Source organism: Equus przewalskii, chromosome 27, assembly GCF_037783145.1.
Source record: "Equus przewalskii isolate Varuska chromosome 27, EquPr2, whole genome shotgun sequence".
NCBI classification, from domain to species: domain Eukaryota; kingdom Metazoa; phylum Chordata; class Mammalia; order Perissodactyla; family Equidae; genus Equus; species Equus przewalskii.
Window position 1 is genome coordinate 32,830,630 of NC_091857.1, and position 21,261 is coordinate 32,851,890.

Sequence of the window (21,261 nt, forward strand, 5' to 3'; positions counted from 1 at the left end):
ATTTATGTCTCCATCCTTTGATCTGAGCTTGGCCATGTGTCTTGCTTTGGCCAATGGGACATTGGAAAACGTGACACCAGCAGAGATCTGAAGGGTGGGTGTACTGGAGCTTGCCTTTTCCCACTGCTGGGAATCCATTAGCCACTACATAACATGCACAGGCTAGCTTCCTGGGGGGTGAGAGACCATGTGGAGAGAGGCCTCTGCCGTCCCGACCTTCCACCTGAGGTCCCAGAAATGGGAGTGAGGCCATCCTGGACCACCCTGCCCCAACTGAGCTGACTCAGACCAGAACTGCTCACTCAGCCCACACAATCATGAGACATCATAAATGTTTGCCATTTTAAGCCATTAAATTTGGAAGTACTTTGTTACGTAGCAAAAGCTAACTGGTACAGCAACTCCTAGCTGGTAAAAATAACCAACATTTATTGAGACCTTATTAACACCAGGCACTCTGCTAAGCACATCCCAGTCTGCCAAGCTGGATCTCCCTGGTACCCAGGACAGAAACTTAAACACAAGAGATGCCCAGTAGATATCATTTTAAGAATTTTTAAAATTTATTTTTAATGTGCCTGAGTCCAGAAAATGTAAAAGGATACTAAAACACAATTGAGCAGTCTAAGTTAAAAAGTAGGTGAAAAAGAAGAAAATGCAAGTGTGGGAGACATAAAACGAAACTAAGCATAAAGGAGAAAACACAAGCAAACTAAATATCTATATGACGGTTATGTGTCAGTATATCAGCCTGCTAGGGTTGTCATAACAAAGTACCACAGCCTGGGTGGTGTAAACCATGGAAACTTATTTCTTCCCAGTCTGGAGGCTGGAAGTCCAAGATCAAGGTGTCAGCAGGGTTGGTTTCTCCTGAGGCCTCTCTCCTTGGCTTCTAGATGGCCGTCTGCTCCCTGTGTCTTCACATGGTCTTTCTTCTGTGTGTGTTTGTGTCCAAATTTCCTCTTCTTATAAAGACATCAGTCATTTTGGATTAGGGTCCACCCTAATGACTTCATTTTAACTTAATTACCTCTCTAAAGACTAACTCCAAATACAGTCACATTCTGAGGTACTGGAAGTCAGAGCTTCAGCATATGAATTTGGGAGGACATAATTCAACCTGTGGCAGTGGAAAACCAATTTGCTCTAAGCTTTCCACAGCCAACACCCAAAGGGAAACTTGGACAATTATACAAGATTTTGTCCATAAACTCAGGGAAAACAGAACTACCTCACTGCTAGCACTTAGCCCAGACAGGGTTCCATGAACGTTCTCATAAAATGTGATGCAACAATGTCCTCGATGCTTCTGTTAGAGCAGAAACAGTGCTCTTACAAAAGGTGTCTCTTACATCTGTTCCCAGCATTGGCCGGTGGTCCAACACTGGAGAGAATGGTGATTTGATCAAGTTTCCTCCTCAGCCTCATTCAGTGAGTTGCCACTAGATAAGGTGGCCATCAAACTCTGGACCAGTCTTTCTGCTAGAATGGTTCCATTTCTTCGGATGTTAAAGGAGCTTTTATTATCAAGAATTTTCCACTAAAACGCAGCACTATGGTTGAGAACCAGTGAAGGTGAGAATGACGTGAGCATGCCTACTGAAGACCCCAGAGGGCAAAAGGAGAGAGAAGCTTCTAGACAAGAGATGACATGTGCCAAGTTTCCCTATTTCACATTTTAGACAAGATACGTCTAAACTACCCACCATTTTTCTCCTCATATAGAGTACATGTTTAGGGTGACTTGCTCCAGTGGCCCCTCCTAAGGGAAGATAACCTTTGAGAGGTCCTCTGTAGATAGCCATGAACATGTCAACAGTGACCCTCCTCTTCCTAGTCTTAGCTGATGGTCGACAGACCCAGGGGCTGTCAACCCACACAGCTACATTTCTTGGGCAGAGCACCTGTGGAGCCAGAATGGGTGGCACCAATGGGGGCTGAGTTAAGACTTCGTGAATCTCGAGTTCCTCGTGTGTATTTGCTTCCATCCCTTCTAACTCTGTTCAACCCACAAACACTGTACTTCCTTTATCTATGCTGACGGATCTCAAGCTAATTGCTTCCGTACATGGTTTCATTTGTCCTCCTTACTCGTTTCTCTTACAGTCTCTAACAAAATTGAATAGTCTTAAAAGAGAAACATATATTGCAGATTCAATGGGAGATGTGATGGTGAAACTGCTGAGTTGCCTAATACTCTAAAAAAGTCTCTATGCAAAGATCATTGTCTCTTTGTTGTTTCAGGTAAACACCCTTGATTAGAGATGCAGGAAAAGCAAGTGTTTTTTCTTTCACGAAGATTAGAATCTGCTGTTTTCAATCCTCATCAGAAGTTGTGAATAAAAAAATGAACATTGGGGCCATACCCGTGGTCTAGTGGTTGAGTTTTGCATGCTCCACTTCGGCAGCCCAAGTTCAGTTCCTGGGTATGAACCTACACCACTTGTTGGTGGCCATGCTGTGGCAGTGGCCCAAAAACAAAATAGAGGAAGACTAGCACAGATATTAGGCCAGGGTGAATCTTCCTCAAACAAAAAGAGGAAGATTGGCAACAGATGTTAGCTTAGGGCAAATCTTCCTCAGCAAAAAAAAAAAAAAAAAAAGAACATCATCTTTGAGCAAAGTGAAGACGTTTTAGAAGGCTACAGATTTTGATGAGAACAATGGAATGTACTGGGCAAAGGAAGAGAGCGTGCAGCAGAGCACACATCAGGTGCATTTGGGCTCCACCAAGGACCCACAGCGGGCAGGCGGGAGGTGAATGCAGAGGTGTGATGGGAAGGAAAATGAGGCAACGTAATAAATTTAAAGAGAGAGTCAGATGCATATGTAAGTTATAAATCTCAGAAAAGAGAAAGAAAAGATTAGGAATGAGAAATGAGAAGGCTGAGAGCTGTTATCTGAATGAATACATTGAATGAAGGAAAAAATACCGCAACAGGATTACGTAGAAAAATGCAACTTTTCTTCTTGAACTAAAAGAAGCAAGAAGTCGCACAGGGACTATATCCTCCTTGAGAATGGCCATGGCAATTTTTCAGCAGTAGAATCAGACATTTTTTGGGGGAAAACCTAATAAATGGCCTCAATCTCAGGGGTCAGGAAGTAGGATGGAGAACAGATGCCAAAGGCAGGCCTTGATTCCCCGGAGGAGAAAGGATAAAGCTGAGATGAGAATCAGACCAGTGCTGGGGGCTGAGAACGCAAATGTCCAAGGTCAGAGTCAGTCTGCTGCTCTCTGCTTCGCCCCTACACAAGGACTGGGTTCCATGAGGCAGCTCATCGGCCTGCCAGGGTGTAGCATTAAATCTCCACTCTGGACCCAATGTGCACCACTTTGCCTCAAACCGGGAATTTGATGCAAGTTCTACCTACAACAAAGTACCACCTGGAAAGGAGCTTCTCATTACAGTACATTCCATTATCTTGAAAATTAAGCTTGGTAATGACATAGAAAGACCTGCAGCTCAGCTCTCCTGTCCCCAGCCCTCCACGATGTCAAGAATGACAGCAGAGTACCTGGCTGAGGCCTTGAAGGAGTGGTCAGCTCCTCAGCAGCATCCGGAAGGATACAGGGGCATCCTATAGTGACCCTCCAAAGATCCCAAAACCCTACTGCCCGACATGGGGCCTTCCCTCACAGCCCCTTCCCAGCCCACTGTGAGGTGGGGTTGCTTACAGAGTTGCTTGCCAGGTTTTGTTTCCTGCCAAAGGCGAAGCCTGGGAAGAGGGTGGGGAATTGCTCTAGTTGGGGATTTGGTTAATGGACTATGGGGGTCGAGGGGGAGGTGAGCATCTAGGAGATGTGGGGTCTCACTAGACATTAAGCCGTAGGGCACCCCATCCTTGCCATCACCTGTACTGGTCCAACAACATCTGGGTTTTGCCATTCCTTCATTTTCTCTCCAGCAAGGACAATCTACCTCTTCCAGCCTGGAGCGGCCCGCAGGGGTGGCCACGTGCTGGACCTTGCCATCCTGAAGGCTCCAGGGAAGAATCTTTGCTTGCTTCTTCTAGCTCCTGCCGTTTGCTGGCAATCCTTGGCATTGCTTGACCTATGGCAGCGTAACTCCTGTCTCTGCCTTCGTCCTCACACGTTGTTCTCCTTGAGTCTCCGTGTCTGCATTTTCCTCCTCTTATAAGGCCACCAGTCATATTGGATTTAGGGCCACTCTAATCCAGGATTACCTTATCTTAACTTGATGACATCTGCAAAGATCCTATTTGTAAGTAAGATCACATTCCAAGGTTCCAGGTGGACATGAATTTTGGAAGAATGCTTCTCAATCTGGGATAGTAACTTAAGGGTAAAGAACGCCAGAACTTTTGACTTTGTGAGGATAGACAACTATAGGATCCTGTTTCCCTCCTGAAAGCACTCTGAAATGACCATGGGATGGGTCTCTCTTTTCCATTCTGTAAACCTGCTATAATACAGGCAGGGCTCAGCTTTCAAACAAAGGAGTTTTCCAGAGCTACTAATGACAAGGACTCGTGTTAGCAGTGTCTGCTGGCTGGGGCAGGCTGGGGCAGCTGTGAGAAGCCCCTCAGGATTCCTTTTAGGGGGCAGCTCATTAGCGTAACTCCCGTCTCTCTCTGCCCATCACTCACTCCTCCTTCCTGATTGGTACATCTGAAAGGGGAAACAGCTTACCAGCGGTGAGCCCTTGCTTGTCGGTTTCCTCTTGGGAGTGACCTGTACCCCCAGAGATGGGCTTTCCCTGTGGGGTGGGGGTGGGGTCCCAGGTCCACCACACACCTCTGCCTAAATGTGGGCTTCGGTGTTCGGTGTCTGGGGGCTTATTTGTCTGCAGATATAAGCCATATCCTCCCACCTAGACTTTACCAGTTACGATCTTCGGGACACCTTACTCCCTCAATTCATTTCTCAGTTGGATGGGAACTTGGTAAGGAAGAGCGTGCCATTTATTGGGCACTTCGAAGACCTCAGCAGCCCACAGGGCTCACTTTTAACACCAACTAACTTCTCAGCACTTTACACACAATCTGTTCACATCAGCCTCATTCCCTTAACATGCCACAAAACATACTGAGGCTGGAAAGCAGAGGGCCCAACCCAAGGCAAGCTTGAACTTTCCATGAAAGGCCAGCGAGAGAATTGATTTCTCTGCTGGTATTACCCTGCCGATAGCTGGTATGCATTCCAAATAAGGCAACAAAGGAGCCAGGCCGAGTTGTGGAAAAAAGTTTAAGTGAAAATCTTCCAAACACCAAAATCTCAAAGGAGAGGAAGTCGACAGCCACCCGCTTGGCTGTGGTTCGTTGCAACAGAGCCTGTTTCTATACAATAAGCTTCCACGACTATTTGCAGAAATGTACAAACACAGCCAGCCTACTCTCTGCCTGTGGAAAAGACCTGGATCAATACAAGTAACAGAAGAATGAAGAAAAGAGGAAAGAAAAGATTTTATCAAGCCTATTTGCTTTCACGATGCCTTAAAGACCTGCACAAACACACCTGCTTCTTCAGCGCCAGGGGAGAGCAGAGCAAACAGTCTCTCCTTTAAAAGAAATGTGTGGCCAAAGAGGCATTGTAGCCACAAAGCCACTCACCCCAGGAGGTGCTGCCATCTCAGCAAGTGAAAGTTCAGCAGCCTAATCTTCAGATCAAAATTTTTAAAAGTGAGCCAGTAATCACTGTATTATCAGGGGTCTGAATTAACCCTACACAACACTGGGGACAGTGGTGTGCTGGGGCGTGTTTACCAGCTGGATCCTCCAGGGGAAAGAACATGGATTTGTAGCATCTGCCAATTTCTGTGGTGTAAACGCTCCCACAGCTGCTGATTTCAAGCTACCATGTGATTCAGTGAGGGGGAGTTGGGAAGAGGTATGAAGCAGCCTGCTGCGTTATACAATGTTTCCGCTCTACAGCCACAATAGACACAAACAACCTCTGAGCATAGGTAGCAGTGAAACATACTACAATAATGAGGAAGTGATGAGTTTTGAGGATTTATTACGTCTGTTTTAAATATAACATTTAATTCTAAGTTTATATTTTTAAATTCTCAATAGTGACTGTTTAACCCCCAAGCTCACAAAAGTCCCCCAAATTTAAAAATTGGCTCAAGTTGGAACAAGCCGTTCCAGGACATACTGCCTGGGGAGCTTTTTAAAAATACCGAAGAACCCTCCCTGTCTCCCCATCCCACAATTGCCCGAGGCCCACTGGACCAGAGTGGGGACCCCACATGAGTATTTTAGAAAGCTCCCCAGGGTGGTTCTAATGGACATCCTCAGGTGGGAGATGCTGATGCATCACACCCCTCCATTTCACAGAAAGGGAAACTGAGGCTCAGAGGTTTAAATGTCCTGCCTGTCAGTTAACATTTGCAAGCTGAGGAATGACTACTAGTTAGCTTCTTTTTCTACCCCCAGCTCTTCCCAACCTGGTCATGTGCAACTTTGGATCTGTTTTTGAAATATCCAGCCTTGCATTAGGATTCATACAGCAAGACAAGACCTCATTGCTTTTTTTTTTTTTTTAATGCAAAGGAAGATTCGCCCTGAGCTAACATCGGTTGCAAATCTTCCTCTATTTTGTATGTGAGCTGCTGCACAGCATGGCCCCTGATAGACCAGTGATGTCGGTCTGCGCTGGGAACCGAACCCGGGCTGCTGAGCAGAGTGTGCCTAACTCACCCACTAGGCCACCGGGGCTGGCCCAAGACCTTGTTACTTTCTAATTATTTTAACAAGAGCTGAGCTAAGTTTACCTTTAGATCATCTATTAAGAAAAAGGCTTAACAAGGAAATTCATAGGAGAGACTAAAAGGAGACATCCACGTTCTCAAGAAACTTTTAAAACCAGCTTTGCATCTGTTTGTATATAAACTGTGTGTATGTTAATAACAAACAACAGGACACGATCTTCTGAGCAACCTACCCAGGCTGCTCCCAGCAGGAGAACTCGGCCTCCAGCTCCCACGGGCGTAGAAAGGGTTTCCACGAAGCAGGTCCCAGGCCAGCCTCTCTGCTATTGTTTGTTGAGAGAATATTCCATGACCAATTGTGAACTCATCCCCCAAAGATATGGAATCTGAGTTTCAGTGAAAACTGGTCCAGTTAAGCCATGTATAAATAAGAACACGCCTAAGCTAAGAATGAAGCCTGCCACGTCCAGCGTCTTCCTGTCATCTCTCGCCGTGTGTCGCTGTGTGTCTGGGCATTAACAGGGCCTTCTCCTCCCTGTCCTGAAGACAGGCCACTGGGCACCCCACTGAGTGGGGACCCCCGTCCCTGTTCACCTCACCATTGGAAGAGCACCCCTGTTGGTGAGGAGCCAGCTGTAGACCCAGGTCTCGGAAGGGACAAACTTTTCAGCAGGTCCGTGGCTTCCTGGACAGTCCTGAGGCTGAGGCTCAAAGGTGGTGATGACAGGGCCGGGATGCTGAGTGTGTGGGACTGTGGGTGCTGGGCTGGGCTAGAGGCATGTGCCAAAGGGAGGCCTGCGCTTTTTTCCTAGGAACAAGTGCACATCTCTTATCCTTTTCCCTTCCAGGTGGGCTGGCCTCCCTGGTACAAGAAAACCTGCAAACAATTTTCTCCTCACGCTCCAGGCAGCTTCTGGTTTCTGCAGCCATGCAGACCGTCACCCCTTCCAAGCCCCTCTCGCTAAACCCCAGATCTAAACCAGGCTCTCTGACACTGAGTTCTTCCCTTGAGAAGGCCACGCCTGGCGGCAGGCTTTCCCACCACGAGCCTCCACGCCTGCCCTTCCTAACACACCTCAGCCAACCTTAGGGTGTGGGGCCTCCTGCAGACAGTCGTGGGGAGCTTTATGTCAGCCTCCCCTCTCCTGCCTCTGTGGGATGCGTGTTTGGGGGGGAGTCACATGACCTCAGCACCTCAATGGCCTCACTGGCCAGCTGGGGATAATGATGTCCAACCCATGGATCGTGTGAGCATTCAGGGACTTGCTGCTTATGTAGAACTCTGCAAATGGAAGGGGCCACTCCAGTGCCCGAAACAGCCAACAAGCCCTCTCCCGCACATCCTCCTCTGAGGGCCCTGAGCCCCTATGCCGGCCCACCCACCGCGACTCCTATGGTCTTTGTGTAATCAGTAGGGCTCCCCATAAATTATAGGACATCCAGTTAAATTTGAATTTCAAATAAACAAGTAATTTGTAGCCTAAGTATGTCTCACGCAATATTTTTATTTGCTAAGTCTGACAGCCCTAATTTAATGAAAGGACATGTTTTGTGGGGTTGGACTCCAAGTTTGACTCATTTCTGCTCGCAGGCCCCTCCGCCTCCGCAGCCTGGCACACGCCTGGCACAGGAGTAAGTATCCAATAGATACGTGGTCCTCAACAGGGGTGGGACTGCCCCCTAGGGGCTGTTCTGGAAATTGAAGGAGGCATTTTGGATTGGCACGATTAGGGTGGAGTGGGCAACCGGGGCTTCTGGCATCCAGGGGACAGAAGCCAAGGCCAGGCACAGAACGGTATCTCTCAACAGAAACTTGTCGTTTGTCCCACGCACCACTGATGTAAGTGAAAACCTGCTTATGAGTGTCTGAGCCTGGAAACTAATTCCCTGTGAGTGTAAGGTGAATTTTGCACTATGTATTCCAGGAATGCAACAACTATATAAATGGAGGGAAGACTGTATCTTGTTTTGTTCATAACCAAAGATCTTCGCTGTGTCAGAAATCATGGCGTCTGTGGTTTTGAGAGTTTTCACAGTTTTCACGGTTGCGTCTCATGGTTGCCCTTGGTGAAAAGCACACACTTTCCCTCCCCTCCCCCCTCTCTTTATGGATTTTTGTTTCCTCCACTCTTTCCTCTTCACTCCTCTTCTGTACCCCTCACTGTCCTTTCTCTCTCGCTTTATCCTCTTTGCCTCCCTCCCCCTTCCCCATCCCACAGCAGAGACAACGCCATCTGTTCACCCTGAGGTTAAGAGGATTGATTTAGTTATTTTTCAGTAAAACACTTAGAACAGTGCATGGCACCTGGTAATAATGCTATGCATGAAGTTTAATTAAATAAATATATAGTTAATTTTTTAGGGGAAAAAAAAGGAAAAGGAGAGAGTTTGTAACTATTCAAATAGGAGAAGCTTGAGACTGGGGGTGAGACCAGGAGGGGATGGTCTTCACAGCTGGAGGACCCAGCCCGGGGGGGTCATCAACTCAGCGGTGTGTCCTCCCTCCCCGGGAGAGCTAGGCTACGCCTGCAGGCCTCTCTTTGCCTAAGGGGCCATCTCCTCCTTACCAGGCAGAGGGTGAAACCTCAGAGACCCCCGGTCAGCTGTGGGTGACCTCAGACTCTGAGGCTTCTGGACAGACGAGGAGCTGCTTGTTTGGGGATGGTGTATGGCTGACCTTGCCCGAGACTTTGGTACCTAAGCACCCCATCTTCTGAGGACCCCCTGGCAGCTGGAACTAAAGGGCCACGTATCGGAGAGTTTCCGCTGAGGCCTGACAGCTCTGAGAGTTCTCTGATCCAGGTGTCCCTGAGACAGCTCTTCTTCTTGTAACTCCCAACTCCCTCCCGGCGTCGCTGGCAACCACAGGCACCGACGGGCTGGAGCTCCTCCAACAGCCCAGCTTGGGGGGGGGGGGGGGCCTGTGGGGCTGTGTTCTTGCCTCCTTTCCTCTCTATTTCTGTGGAAACGACCTACCATATTTCTTTTTGTCCATGCTCCTCGAGTAAACTCACAGCCCAGGAAGATGCCTCATATCTTTCCTTTGCAGGCGATGCTCCTCTTTGCTGCCTATAACAGGTAGTAAGCTTTTTGCGTAAAGAGCCAGATAGTGAATATTTCTGGCTTTGCAGGCCATATGGGGATCTCTGTCTCAACTGCTTAATATGAAAGTAAGTATGTGGGGCAGTGTTCCAATAAACCTGTATTGATAAAACTAGGCAGCAGGCCGGATTCAGCCCAGAGGTCGGAGTGCGTCAACCCCTGGCCTAGGAGGTTAAGGGATCTAAAAGAGCAGAGGCTTTCCTGCTGGAGTCCCTGAAAAACAACACAGGCTCCCTTTCCATGTCCCCGGCTGGGCCTCTGGGGCTTTTCCGAACCGAACTTTTACATCCAGAGGAAGTCAGCGGGCGCTTCCGCCGCTCTGCAGTCACCGTGGCCTCCAAGCCTTTTATTTTTTTTTTTAAGGTATGCTTTTTGATGAGGAAGATTGGCCCTGAGCTAACATCTGTTGCCAATCTTCCTCTTTTTTGTTTTCTCCCCAAAGCCCCAGTACGTAGTTGTATATCCCGGTTGCAAGTCATTCTAGGTCTATGTGGGACGCCACCTCAGCACGGCTTGATGAGTGGTGGGTAGGTCCACGCCCAGGATCCAAACCAGCAAACCCAGGGCTGTCCAAGCGGAGCATGCAAGCTTAGCCACTCGGCCACAGGGCCGGGCCCTCCAAGTCCTGAATGCTGGCAAGACTGGCCGTTCCTCATCCCCTGTAAGTTCCTCAGAGCACACCACTGCTCGTTAAAAATCCAGAACCTCCTGGTGGAAATCTGCTCCTCTCTGATGTGCTGTTTATAAACTCTCAGGAACTGGCCCCGCTGGAGAAGGTTTTATTACCACCTCTTGCTGAGCAAATGCCAAGCCTGTGGAGACGCAGAGAGAGGAGATTCTGTTCATTTGGCTTTACAGAAAAGAACAATCTCTCGCCTGATGAGCGCTCATGCCCTCCTCCATTCTGGTGCATTCTTAAGTGGCCCAAGAAGACCAGCTCCAGTGTCTAACTCAACACCAAGGACAAAGGAGACAGGGCATCTGGGGATCTTGTTATCACAGAGGCAGTTCCAGATGCAAAGGATCCCTGGGGCTTTATTAATGTATTTTCTGAGTGTTAGACAAAGCAGCAGTGTTTCCAAGCCAGAGAAACACAGGATCTCTTCCTAGATGATAGATTACGTTTTCAAGGAGAGTTTGGGTCTTGCTTTAATTTATCCGATGTACAAAGCTATGAAGTTGATGTTTTTCCCTCAGAGCAAAGATTCTTCAGAACAGGATTTTCAAACTCCTTCAAGTGGCTCAGAGAGAGATTTTTCTCTGAGTTGAAGAGCGTATTCGACATTCACTAAACACGCTGCGTTTCCTGAGCGGGCGATAGACAGCCGTGAATGCGAATGTGAAAAGTCTGTAAATGATGCTTTCTAATGGAACTCTGAAAAGATACTCAACAAAGGTAGGAAGTGAGAGGAGAGGGGGCAGGCGGGAGGGAGCCAAATTTTCACTCTGTACCTTCTGTATTCTTTTGATTATTAAACCATGTGACTGTAGTACCCAGACTAAAAAGAAAAATAAAAAGGTAATTTAAAAATATAATATGGATGATGTTTGTTTATTGCATCTCCAGCCCACCGGAGTTTCGTGGCCACCTGCTTGATCTTCCTCCTCTGTCCTGGCCAAGGGGAGACTCCAGTGCTGATGATACCCACAGGCCTTGCTGGGCATCATGGTGAAGAGCAGTGCCCCTGGCCAATGAGGTGTGTCCTGGCTCTGGTTTTAAGACACTGCCTGGACCCATCACAGTTCCCGTAAAGGGTATCATGAAACTTTTAGAAACATTTGAGTTTACTGATTTGTTTGTTAAAGAGCATACCCAGAGGAGCAGCCCATAGTTTCAGAAGGGACCATGGGGGTCAAGGGGACCTCAGAGCCATGTGGACTTAAGCAAGGAACTAGGAGTCTCTGGGCCTCAGTTTCCTCATCCATAAAATGAAGAAATATCACCTGCCTCAGGGGATGTGAAGAATCACAGGCCAGTGTAGGAAAGCCCCTTAGCAAAGTAGATTGTTCCCAGTAAAAGATAGTCAACACCAACAGCCACCCTGAGGGGAGGACCCCAGGAAGAGCCAGGCCTTTGCCACCCCCACCAGCGGCTCCTGCCTCCTTAGTTCCTGGGCTCTCCTGCTGGTACGGGCAATGGGCTGCCCACTCTCTATCTCCTCTCGCTCCTCAAGCCATCCTAGACTGGAGGACAAAACTTCTCCTTCTCTGCTCCCCACCAGGACCAGTGCTCCATCCACCTCCCCCCTTCACCAACAGCACTCTGGATTGTTCCTCCTGGGGAACCACCCTCACCTATGCATGTGACCTCGGTTGCTGGTCAAAGTAACCAGCATCCTGGGCACAGGATGCGTCAGAGCTGGCCCCTTGGAGTCTTTCTCTGCAAATCTGAATTTTGAGTGGTGGGGCTCCAGGATGGACACTGGGCCCCTTCTCCTTGCTCTTCCCCTTCCACCCACCCCACACGGTTCCAGGCACTCACCAGTCCCTCTCCCAGCTACGTGAGGTCTGGACTCTTCCTCCACCGATGCCCCCTTCTTTGTGAGGAAGACTCCTGTCCTCCCTTCGGATGCAGCCTGCAGGCTGCTTCTCTGGGTGCTGGCTCTGACTCCCCAGGTGGGCGGATGCTCCCCTGAGCCGTGAAGCACTCGCCAACATGATGGCTTCTTGTTAGCGTGCGTGACTCTCTTCCACTTCATTCCTCGCTTAGAGAGGCCTGTGGCTGTGTTTCAGTTGTCTTCATATCCCAGCCACTAGGGCCTTGTCTGGCCCTTGGGCCCTAAAACCTTTGCTTTGCATAAGGAGGATTTAAGGAGGCGGCCCATCTGCTCACAGGAGGGCATTCCAGAGCAAACACCCCCCAGACCCCCAGCCTGGCAAGCATGGCTTCCGTCCCCAGGCAGGAGATCCTCTCCACATGGTTGCAACAGAGACAGCCGGTCCCAGGGAATGGAGACTGAGCCCACCCTGCTCGGTTCACATCTGGAGAGCCAGTAGGGGTGAGCACTAGGGGCTCAACATCCTCCCTAGAAAGAAGCGTCTCCTGCACGGGAATCGGGGACCACCTGCTCTTGATCTGACGCACAGAGTTGGGCATCAGAGGAAGCGGTGATCCTGGGCGCCTGTCCCACCGATGTGCCCTCCTGCCTGTCCCTCACACTGAGCACCACAGTGAGGGGCTGTGAGAAAACCCAAATTGCTGCCAGAGAAAGGCCCCAGCCTGGCTCCCACCAGCCTAGCACCTTGAGGGCCCAGGGACGTGGAGGAAGGACACAGAGCAGATGCCTTCCACACAGGCCCCCAGGACTCGACTCCTGGATGTGGAGCAGAGCTGCCTCCCAGCCCTCTGTCTTGCAGAACACCCGCCCTCAGAGGCCCCACCTTGGCCTCCCCAGAGCCAGGAGGGGCCGAGGGGGTCTGTGTGGGCTCCCAGGCCCACCCACACCACGCCCAGGGGACTGCAGAGTCCTGGTCGATCTCCAGATGATTCCGGCAGAAACTCAGCCACAGCCAACTGGTCCTTTAGGAAACAGAGGAGCTTTTGACCCGATTATTCCCAACTGGTTGTCTCCATCGATCACATTCTCTTGATAATTGCCCGACTCCCCACTTCCAGGCGGGGTTGCAGTTCTCGCGTGGGATAAATGGGGTGTGACGCTGAGAAACGTGCAGGCTCTCGCTTTCCACACACTGGGCCTTTGTGGAGGAGGGTTTTGTTTACGGCCATTAAAATGAAAGGAACACCACCAGGGAGTGTGTGGGGGCTGGTGGAGGGCAGGGGCTGGCTCCTCAGGGAGGCAGTGGGCTGGTGTCAACTGAGCTCGGGCCTGGCCCCCTGTGGGACCCCCGCCATCTGGCCCAGACCCCACTCACTCAGTCACTCACTCGGTGTTTGCATCCCTGATCCTGTGCAGAACCCCATCGTGCTTCCCTCCCTGACCACAGGACAGGACCTTGGCCTCCTGGCCTGGCATTCAAGGCTCCCCCATGCCACCCCTGCTCCTTCTCTCCATTTCATCTCCCATGAGTCCCCCAAACTGACACCCTACTGCATTCAAGCGCTGCCACCATTTCTGGAAAGGACAATGCCAACCGCCACTCAGTCCCTTTGCCTGGCCGGTGTGTCTTGCCCTGCCCCAGCCTTCCTGCTGGCCTCAGCCTACTCACGCTTTCTCCAGCTCCACACGGCCTCCAGGGTTCACTCACTCAGTTCCCCCCTCCTCTGGGCATCCTTGCCCAGCCCCCTCCAGCTTCACCCTCGCCTCCCTTCCAGACTCCTCCAGTGCCTGCCCTCAGCGCCATTTGATTGCGTTTGCTGTTCATCAGCTTTCCCCTCGTGTCTGTATCCTGGCTTCCCCGCCAGCCTGTGAGCTCCGAGGGGCTCCTGGTTTGGTCTAAGTCCCAGCACCTAGGGTCACATCACGCTCACACAGTGCTCAGTATGTGCATCTGTTGGATGATAGAATGGTTGGGCGACAGATGCATTCCAATGGTGCTTAGCCCACTGGAATCCACTCTCTTTACAGATCAGAGCCAGCCTTCCTTATTTTCACTTCCAGGCCTTCCTCTAACCTGCAGGGACCCCCCCAGGCTCCCATACCGCTGAGACTCTGACGCGTGTGGGGCTCCCGAAGCCAGCCTAACAAGAGGCTTTGGCGAACTTGAGCCTCACGGTGACTGGTGTCTGATTCCTCCGTGCCAAGCGATACATGGGGGGTTGGCTCAGAAGAGCTCTTTGAAAATCAAATGCAATAAATGGGTTGGGACTTATGGGGATGTTTTCATGCAACACAGTGGACGACTTGCAAATTGATTTCTCCTTTTCTCCACCTTTTCCCCACAGTCACTAAAAGTTGAGCCGATTTGACATCCTGCCCATGTCGGTCACTCACGTCAAGCTCTCCCAAATGCCCATCCCCAGCCCCAGAATAGGAGTTGGTGAGCGTCCGTGAACCTCGTAACTTCTGTTATAACTCCTGTGTTCCCCTAAACCTGTGGTTCTCAACCAGCGGTGATTTTCGCCCTCCAGAGGACATTGGGCAATGTCTGGAAACATTTTCGGTTGTCCCAACTGGGAGGAGAATGTGCTACGGGCACTTAGCGGGCAGAAGCCAGAGGTGCTGATAAACGTCCTACGGTGCACAGGGCAGTCCCCCACAACGAAGGATTATCTGATCCAAAATGTCAGCAGCGCTGAGCATGAGTGCCCTGCTAGGGTCTGTGGGACGGTTAGGAATGTGTCACCAAGGGCATCCTCTAGATGCTAGATGGATCTACTTGATTTCAACTGTGAGTTGAGACCCCCAGCTGCTCTTCCTTACCCGGGGGAGCTGCCAACACTGTTCCAGAGGAATGAAGAACCTCAGGAGACTTCTAACTTGGAGAGGCACCAAAAGGCACAGGACACCCAGCGTAATTGAAAGTGAAGGGAGGTGCAGGAGGTCCCAGCGCGTTTCGGGGAGCCTCCCTTTGAAATTCCAAGCAGTCAGTCAATCCAGCTCACAGGAAGGCTGCAGACGAAAGGTTGTTGAAAGACACGTAAAGAGAGCACTTTTGTTTTGAAGCTTACGGGGAAGGGCAGAGAATTTTTAGTGGAGCCAAACCACACACACCTCTATTGGGCCATGAAAAATGTGCACATCAAGGAGGCGAAATAATGCTCGTGACTCTGCTTTTCATGCGCGTCGCACACATGGCTTACCAAATGAAATGGGAAGGCTTGTTTGTTTAGTGGAAATTCTCAAATAATGGCTCTGCCTGTTGCTGCAGGTAAAACGTGTAGCTGAATTGTGCTGGAGTTTTTCAACACAGGATTTCTCTGTTTGACAATATTTGAACAGATGGTGTGTGTGGCAGCACCTATGACAGCGAGATGCCCGAGTGGTTTCCAGCCTGAGACCCGGATCCGAATGTGTCCCGTTGTTGGCCAATAATGTTTATAGAACTTGGAGCATGCAGAGACCTTGCCTTCTGCGTTTCTTATACTCCACTGGTCTTATTTTTGCAGGCGCATTTCCCCTGCAGTTTATGGATTGTATCAGTTAGACTGCTTTCAGCTGCAAGTAATGGCGAACCCAGCCAAGAGTGGCTTAAGCAACATAGACAATCGACTGTGCTGTGTAACAAGAAGTGAGAAGTAGAAAATTCCATGGTTCTTCTTGTGTGGCTCAGTGATATCATTGAGAACTCTTCTTCTGCTCAGGTCTTCTCAATAAGTTAGATTTTCATCTTTCAACTCATCACTTCATGGTCATAAGATGCCTCTGCAGCTGTAGCTGCAGACACAAGGATGTCTCAAATAGGAAAGAATGCCCAGGGTCAACGCCTGGGGTGACCAACCAGCCCCCTATGCCCAAGACTGAAGCGGAGATTTCTGTAAGGTCCCAGGCAGACTGGGACAAGTTGGTCACCCTATGGCCCTCCTTTGGTGGGGAAAGACATCTCCTCCAGAAGCCCCAGCACATTTCCCTTATGTCTTCCGACCAGATCTAGGTCACACCCTCACCACCAGGCCAGTGGCTGCAAAGAGGCCTGGGATCCTTGTCATGACTCACCCCCTGGGGCTGGGCAAGGGCCTCTCCTGGGCTTGCCCAACACTCAACAGAGCTGGTGTTCTATTAGCCGGGAAGAAAGCGAGGAACCAAACATCTGCCAGAGTGCTCATGAAAAAGTGTTATTTTCCTATTAACCAAAACTTACCAACTGATCAAAGTCTGATGGACTACTCATCCATTCACTTATTCAATCCCTGAACAAATATGTGTTGAACTCGACTATGTCAGGCCCTACCCTGGGTGCTGGGAATATAGTCTCTGCTCTCTTGAAGCTTCCAGCAAAGCGAGGAAGTATCCACAACGAACATGTAATTTCATGTGTGATGAGTACTTCCAGGCGTCAGAGTTCTAGGACCATGTCACAGGGGAGCTAACTAGTTGGGGGATGCTCTTCCTGAAGGAGGTGACCATGAAGTGGAGACCTCAAGGTGGATAGAATTTGCTAGGAGATGGGGAGGGAAAGGAGGCAGGAGAAGAAGAAATATAGGGAAGGCGAGCATCTGCTGAAGAGGGCAGGGCCAGGTCCCTGCTCTAAGCAGGTGCGTGGGAGGGTGGCAGATGGACGGCTTTACGTTGGAGGCACCTAGAAGGCGCCCGGAGGGAGGCCTGGAGGATACTAGAGAGGGCCCAGGTTAGGTAACTATAACCTAGGGCCCTGGGTCTGTTCTCCTCCGCCTGCCTCAACCTAAAGCAGCTTCATTGCGCCGTCTCACTCCCCAGCCTCCTGCAGAACACGCCTTCCTTCCCCATCCCCCAGGTTTCCCGTCCTCTCGCCCTTCTCCCTTCTTCTCCCCCGGAGGAGAGAGTTCCCAGAGCATTTGGCTCCCTCCCTCTCGTCTTCTTAAAAGCCTGCATCCTGTGAGCTGGGTTCTTTTGGGCTGCCAGTGCTTCACCCAGTGCTTCTCAGACCCTACGGTGCAAATAAATCCCCTGGGGCGTGAGCATTCCTAACAAGCTCCCGGAGATGCTGGTGCAGTGGGTCCAGGGACTACGCTTTGCATAGCAAGGCCTTGGTCTGATTCTGGATGCTCATTGCTGCTCACATCCTCCCCAACTTTGACCAAGAATGGCCGTCTCCAAGATCTCTACTCTTCTATCTTACCTTCAATCTCCTCAATTGCCTTCAAATTTAGGATGGGACTCTCCTTGAACCTCAACCAGGATAAGAAATCCACCGACATTAAAGTACTCATTCTTTTAACCAATGAGTCCTTCCTATGGCCATTGGATAATTGATGAGACTGTGGAACCACACAGGGCCTCTATGGCCGTGAACAACTCAGTGGACAATGAAATCATCCACCTAATTACTGAGTCCATACTATGTTCTGGATATTCTTCCAGGAGCTGGGAATAAAGCCAAAGACAAAAATATCTGCTCACATGGATCTTACATTCTGCCGAAGGAGACAGTCCAAAAAGAGAAAGAATTGGTGTGCGCCAAGGAAAAAAGTATAAGGATGGGAAGTTGAAATGATATATAAGGCAGCCAGGGAGGCTCAGCAAACAATGCAGACTTTCCTGCAAATTGTGTGGCAGCAGGAAGGATGTGTCCTCTGTGTCGCACAGCACGAACACCCTTTGTGGTCTTCCCCATGTCCCTCTCTGCCAACCGTAGTCCCCAGGGAGGTACAACTGGGCCATCTGCCTGTCCCCAAGGGGTGTTCCCATGGGCAGGTCAGCCATGCTCAATTTCCCTGGAACCTGAGGAAGACAGTTGCCTCCGTGTTGTTGCAAACGATTATGAGCTTTGTCGTTAAGGTGACAGGAACTGTTGAGGGTGGTATGCAAGGGAGCGAGGGAGTCAGAAATGTGTCTTAAAGTCATTCTGGCCTCAGTAGCAAGACAGTAGTATCTTGCTTCCATATACCGCTTTCTGCCCTTGACAAAGTCACCTCAAATCCTTTTCAGGACAAGGTGGCTATTAAAAAAATCATATTTTTTAAAAGGGCTTTCACACATTATCTTATTTGAACTTCAAAACAACCTTATAAGAGTGCAAATCCTTGCACCATCCCTTACTGGGTGTGTGACTTTGGCAAATTAGTTAACTTTTCTGTTCTTCAATTTTTTCGTCAATAGGATGGGGATTATTCTACCTATTTGATAGGATTGTGGTAAGGATGAAACAACTTAATACAAATACAGTTCATAGAGATGGCCTGGCACACAGGAAATAGTCACCAAATGTTCACTCTCATTGCCTGTGGTAGTTTTAAAACAGGGCGGCCATTTTTTTTCACTCCTCCCTTTGCAGGGGCGGGGGTGGGGAGAGCAAGTCTACACCCCCTCTCCCTGAATCTGGGTGGGCTCTCAACTGCCTTGCCCACTAGGATATAGAAAAAGTGTGACTTATGAGGCTGAGTCATAAAGCCCATGTCCTTTCTTCCTTGTTCACAGAGGATGCTTGCTCTTGGAGCCCTGAGCCACCTTATAAGTAAATGGACTACCCAGAGACAGGCCATGTGGGAGCGCTGTGGTCCACAGTCCAGCCAAGCCCAGCCTTCCAGTTATCCCTGCCAAGGTGCCAGATGCCATAGTCCCTCCAGCCCAGCCAAGCTGCCAGCTGAGTGCCACCAAGGACCTCCATCCTTCAACACAGTGTGCAACAGAAGAATCACCCAGCCCAGCTCTGCCTGAACTCATGACTCACAAAATCAGGCTATAATTAAATGATTGATTTAGACTGCAGGGTGCTGGGGTACTTTGTTACATGGCAATGGAGAACTGAACACTGGGGCCAGCCTGGTGGCACAGCAGTTAAGTTTGCACGTTCTTCTTCGGTGGCCTGGGGTTCACTAGTTTGGATCCTGGGTGTGGACCTATGTACCACTTATTCAGCCATGCTGTGGCAGGTGTCCCACATGTAAAACAGAGGAAGACGGGCATGGATGTTATCTCAGGGCCAATCTCCCTCAGCAAAAAAAGGAGCATTGGCAGCAGATGTTAGCTCAGGGCTAATCTTCCTCAAAAAAAAAAAAAAAAGAACTGGAACACTATGAGTGTAATTACCTTATTAGTAGTACTGTCACCACTATTATCAGTATCAGTATTAAAAGACTGATAAGGCAGTCTTTTACCTAGAAAGGGTTTAAGCTACTATTGTGCCTTCCTAACAGAGCAGGAAATAAAGGATAGAGATTTAAAAGAGTTTGACCAGGCGAGTTACGAACACACGTAGTCTCCTGGGTTGGTCATCCCTCCCACTGTCTGGTATGGCCTCTCCATTGAGTTTTGCACTAACCATCTCTGGCTGGTCAACTGCCCTTTCAGAAGCTGCAGAAATATTCCTGTCAACCGTTTCTCCCAGACTCATTCTCCAAGCAAATTAACTCATGTGATGTGACCCGGCCCCAAAGAACATATGAAACTCCACATACAGTAAACACAGTCATCATTAAAACTGCTGCAAAAAGCAAGCGAAACCAAATGCCAAACTAACAAGCACCCTCTACTTTTTGAATTAAAATAACATAAAATCGAAATTCCTGGTTTCCCCTGAATATGGCCGAGGAGCTCTGGCCAATCTGACCTCTGCAATGGACCAGCCGAGGAGGAAAGACTCTGATGAGCTCATGTTCTTTCTCTCTGTTAGAGGGAAGGAAAGTGACACAGGGCCCTTAATCACTATTTATGTAACACTCACCACAAGCTGTACTTGCTGAAGGAAAATATCACCTTTCTCTCTTTAAACACCTTTTACTTGTTATTCAAATAGGAAGGTTTTCTTTCAGAATTAGCTACATCTGTCAACCCAGCATTCCTGAGTGCCACAGACAAGGTTCTTACCATATCCCACCCTCTCAATAACTTTCTCTTCAGCTTAGATTTTATTTATTTTTGACAACTCCCTGGGGTTTCTTGACAGAAGAAATCTTTGGGACTGGGGTAATATGGTTTTTACATTCAAGGCTATATTATTTTTTTATTAGTGTTTTCAACTCAGAATAAGACAGTGGGACAAATCCACGCCAAAGGTAGTCAGTTTTTTATTAATGGTTCCACAGACCAACATTTATTTTAAGCCTTAATGTTCCAACTTTCTTGCCTCCTTTGTCGTTTTAAGTGGTACCTGGTGTGTTCTCAAATGTGTTTCTGTTGGATCGGCGTAGGCTAGAGCCCTTTGGGAGGAAAGCATGGGTTAGGCAGATGAAAAGTCATTGGATTCTGTCTTTGTGGAATTCCATGCCCTTGCTTCCGTTGTTTCATCGTGAGTGCATAAGTTGATCAGGATGAAACTGTCCACTTTCTGCCATGATCAAGGCCTTGGATCCCTTACCAATGGATGGGTTTTCCAGCTTTAGGCTTTGGCTGAAAAACACACAGATTATTTCCTTCTGTCTTCTGCCCCACATCTAACCCAGTGCCCATGGCTCTGGCATTGACCATGGACGCCTCTCCCTGTAATACTGTCACCCGGTGACACAGAATGAAGTTAGCCTTGTGACTTTCCAACAGAATTTCACCCTTCAGGCAATGGCGAGGTGGAGGTTTCCTTCACAGAGAGGGCCACAGTCTGGCTCTGGTGGAAGGTGGACCCAGAAGAGTAGGATGCTTTGTTTCTAAGGGAATGGATTTGACTAGTCAGGCCTCAGGAGCCCTGATGGCTGCATACCTGCAGCATTCCATCAGCAGACTCCTTTTGGGGTCTTCTGGACATCATCTGATCGAGATGGGAGCCAGAGAGTTAGAAACAGAGTTCTCTAAAGACTGAAAGCAAACGGATTGGGTAAAATCTTAACCATATTTTGTCCTTTTTAAAAAAATTTGCAAACCAGGCCGCCTACCACACAGACGCAAACATTTCTAGGTTCTCTGTTGAACACCTGTGGCAAACCCGGGCCCCAACTAGCTGGCTTACTGTGATATATTCCAGATTTAACTGTAAAACATAGATTATTTATTGTACCGTGCCTTGTTCCAGAAAG

At 49.2% G+C, this 21,261-nt stretch overlaps 1 long non-coding RNA gene across 1 annotated transcript; it reads left to right on the forward strand.

The window, feature by feature from the left end:
* The first annotated feature begins 1,345 nt into the window (after window positions 1-1,345).
* On the forward strand, window positions 1,346-2,365 carry LOC139079792 (uncharacterized). The gene is made up of 2 exons (XR_011533728.1): window positions 1,346-1,575; window positions 2,245-2,365. It is a non-coding gene; the product is annotated as an uncharacterized lncRNA (long non-coding RNA).
* Window positions 2,366-21,261: the final 18,896 nt, after the last annotated feature.